General features: G+C 49.2%; 1 protein-coding gene across 7 annotated transcripts in view; it reads right to left on the bottom strand.

Moving 5' to 3' along the window:
• NSD3 (nuclear receptor binding SET domain protein 3) overlaps positions 1–3,729 on the bottom strand; it is a 91,736-nt gene extending 88,007 nt beyond the window's left edge. For 3 of the 7 annotated variants that reach the window (XM_072399785.1, XM_072399786.1, XM_072399787.1), the window contains exon 1: positions 3,138–3,729. The gene's annotated coding sequence lies outside the window, so the exon portion shown is untranslated. The remainder of the gene's footprint in view (positions 1–3,137) is intronic. The other 4 variants (XM_072399788.1, XM_072399789.1, XM_072399790.1 and 1 more) reach the window with 2 other exon arrangements.
• Between the last annotated feature and the right edge of the window lie 319 nt (positions 3,730–4,048).

Genomic DNA, 4,048 nt, shown 5'->3' with positions numbered 1-4,048 from the left:
CTATCAGCCCCCCTCCCCCAAAATAATTACCCCCTTCAGTTTTATTCCCTCCCCTGCAAAATTTACTACCTCAGGTAAAAAGAAATAAAATATTCAACAGTTCCCCTCAATTTGATCTAATTTTATATCTATAATAAATATTCAATAGGAGGGTAATGCCAACGTATAATTGAATCTATATTCCATCTTCTATAACTTCTCTATCCACCTCCTTCTCCTTCTATTCAGGACGGCAATTTGTTGTATTTATTTTTTACAACTACCAATGCACTTTTCTTTCATTCTGTAACCTCTGCCTTCTCCAATGCATCGCCTTCCCATTTTATTTCATTCCTAGATCATTCATGCCCGTTCCATCTTTACCATCCCCAGCGTAGTTATTCAGCACATTGTCATTTTCTTTCCTGTTCCAATAAATCAAAATCTCGCCATTCATCACCGGTCCATCAGTACAGCGCACACCTGCCTCCGTGTATCTCCCCAATTCCTCAATATACATAGAGGATGCTCCCCTGACCCCCACACACCATCCGCTTCCCTGACGCCCACACACAATGCAGGATTCCTTTCCAGCACTGAACAGCTCAGACACATGTGGAGCTCAAAGACAGGTGAATGGTAGCTTTTGAATCACAACAAAAAAAAGAAATGTTGCACACAAACAAATGATAAGCCGTTACCATTCAGTCTGTGTGTGCTCACATTTTATATCGCGTTATGGTTTAGGATACAACAAAACAAAACTTTTTAAACCTAAGGACTGCAATGCATGTTTTAAAAGCACACACGTGCAGAATTGTAACAGATACATAAATCAGAATTTTCTCAGCCTTTGTAACACAGGTAAACCCTGGAAATAACGTTCAGGTCTTAAGGAACCCCTTCCATAACGACAGTATAATAATATGATGGTCGGTAGGAAGAATTCCTCTTACATTGCTGGCCAGTGAGAAGAATGTCATCCTTACAGATAGCCAGAAAAATCATTGATGTCACTTAAAGTGTTAGTTCCCCCACCTCCTAGATTGTAAGCTCCTCGGGGCAGGATCCCCTCCTGTGTCACTGTCTGTACCTGTCATTAACAACCCCTATTTAATGTACAGCACCGCGTAATATGCTGGTGCCATAAAAACACAGTTCAATAATAAAATAACTGACCTGAGAGTCACAAACTGCTCATTGCTCAAGGAACCCCCCAGCAACCTGTGGAGGAACCCTGGCATAGAGAGTCCTGAACATTTGGAAGCCCAGAAACACACCGCGGCGCCCAGCATTGCACTGACAAGTGTTGCTCTGCAGTGCCTTGGATGGAGTGTTGGGGGCGCTATTATTGGCATGTGCGTGTAAATGTGTGCAACTCACTACCAAGTTCTAAATTACATTTTTTCACCCTTTGTAGCTCCTTACACATGACTATTATCCCTTAGATTGTAAGCTCTTCGGAGCAGGGTCCTCTCCTCTTCCTCTGTCTGTCATTTGCATAGCCTAAAATGTACAGCGCTACGTAATATGTTGGCGCTATATAAATCCTGTTTATTATTAATAATAATGATAGATATGGACAATTCCCTGACCAAGCTACACAACATACCTGCCATTAGAAGATAAACAAATGAGAGGGTTCTGGTGGAAGCAACCAACTCCAGAGCATGGAGGGGTCACTGAGAGGAGGAACTCTATGAGCCTTATGAAAGCGTCAGAACACTGGAGAAGATGAGAGAACCTGGGTGATACAGCAAACCTGGAATGTATTTCTTAAAACTTATTTGCCATTAGGTAGCAAATGTTTTTAGTCCTGGACCAGATCCATTCCAGGTTTGCTGAATCTCCCAGGTTCTCCCATGATAGCCTGTCTTCTCCAGTCTTGGAGGGCTTTAATAAAACAGGCCCAGATTACATTGCAGCAGAGTGCAGGGAATGGCAGCAGTCACCACAGCCATACAGGAGAGTGCAGAGAGATGAGAAGGATGGAAGATTCCAGACAGATCCACGTGTGTAAATCACATCTGGAACCACCACAAAATAAATACATACTGCTGATCTGGATTATTTCCAAGCAATATGTGACACCTGGGGGCCACACAGGGCTCCATAGATCACCCCACTCCGCAGCATATGTTAGCGTCACTCAGGAACCCAGGATCACTAGAAGACTGACGGAGTTGTTGGGAATGATTTGACATCACAGACTAACCTGGGTGTGATGGGTGCAGCCAGCAGGGGGCGCATTACATTCAGGGATTGCATTGGGGTCTCATCACACCTGTGTCAGGTGACGCATTCATTGTCAATGGGCGCCAACACAAAACCGGGACCTGAACCGGTGCAGCCCACTAGTATCGCAATGCAGATCCGCCATAGTGGGGCCCATCCAGGATAAATAATATGAATGCAGGACAGGTGTGACGGGGCCCATGTTAAGCCCATGCGTGTGATTAGAAGGGGCAGTGTGACATGTGACCTCTCCCTGTGTCACCCCACCAATCCGTGGCCGGGTTCAGTTGCTGCTTCCATCAGAAGCTTCACACATCTGTGACCCAAGTGGTGGGAAAATGGGGGGTTGTGCTTCAATATCGTTATCTACCCCCCCCCAATAAATGCCATGCGGGGGCAACAGATAGAGGGGTCAATTCTGTACACATACAGGGCAGCACCAAAACCAATTGGTGCATTTCCCAATGGGGCCACAAAAGGGGCCCCTAGGGAGGGCTTGCACGACTGTGCTGGAGGAAATGTGGGGGAGAGGTGTAACCCCTAAATCTGTATAATGATGGAGGGGATGCGGGGGAGGGGTGTAACCCCTAAATCTGTATAAGGATGGAGGGGGTGCGGGGGAGGGGTGTAACCCCTAATTCTGTACACTGATGGAGGGGATGTGGGGGAGGGGTGTAACCCCTAAATCTGTATAATGATGGAGGGGGTGCGGGGGAGGGGTGTAACCCCTAATTCTGTACACTGATGGAGGGGATGTGGGGGAGGGGTAAAACCCCTAAATCTGTACACTGATGGAGGGGATGTGGGGGAGGGGTGTAACCCCCAATCTGGTTGATCCATCAGCGATTGGCCAATGCCACCCCCCCATGTATGACCCTGCCGCACACACAGCCCCCTCCCCCACCCCGCACACCCGTCGTCACCTTCAGTTTGTTCCATTCTAGATCCGGGTGTCTCGGACTCTCAGCCACAGGAACCCACGGGTGACCCGAAAGGGGGAGGGGCGTCCTCAAAATTCGGGCGAGTGACGTAGTTTCCTGGGGTCAGTCCCCTCCGGGTGTCACAGCTCCGTTGATAGCCGGAGGCCTCTCCTTTATTTTTCGGGTGAGCCCCGTCTGGTAGGGACACAAAATGGCGGCCGTGCTATTATTCGGGTGTCTCCGGCCAGCGCTCCCCTTGGTCTGGTTACACGGGAAGGCGAAGGGTCGGTTCCGGGTGGTATCCGGGGGAAGGACGTCAGAGGCGGGCCTTAAATACGGGCGTAGCGGGTGTTTTATTGTCTCGGGTCGATTCTGAAGGATTTCCAGGCGTCGTGTACGGCTCCCGGCCTGCCGAGTCCCCCTCCCTCCCCCCCAGGTACGTTCCAGTTTTTTTCCGGGTGTGTCCGGGTCACCGCCGCCCGCTTCCTCTTCACACAAAAGCCGCCCGCGCGCCCCGGCAGCGCCAGTGAGAGAAAAATTCCCGACCGTAGATTGGCTGCGAGGCCGCACAATGGATGCCGGGAGTTGTAGTTTCCCCCTCTACTTGTAAGCGGGATTGTTGTCATTAAAGCTTGATAGGGGAGGGGGTGGGCAGAAGTAGCGTGGTGAGTAGCCGGGAGCGACACCTGCTGGACGGTGGACTGCATGACCACACACGCTCATAGAAATTACATGGCAAAGAGGCCCTGTCACTAACCTAAAACAATTGGAGGGAAAGCACAAAAATAAATATCCACCCCTACCTATCACCAGAGACCACCAACTCCTTGTACATGTTCTTCTCATCTCTCGTCTGGACTACTGTAACCTTCTCCCCTTTGGTATTCCACTAACCCGACTCTCTCCTCTACAAT

This window comes from Pyxicephalus adspersus, chromosome 2 (assembly GCF_032062135.1).
Source record: "Pyxicephalus adspersus chromosome 2, UCB_Pads_2.0, whole genome shotgun sequence".
Lineage (NCBI taxonomy): Eukaryota > Metazoa > Chordata > Amphibia > Anura > Pyxicephalidae > Pyxicephalus > Pyxicephalus adspersus.
Note: the sequence above shows the minus strand (reverse complement) of the source record. Positions and strands in the feature narration are given on the sequence as shown.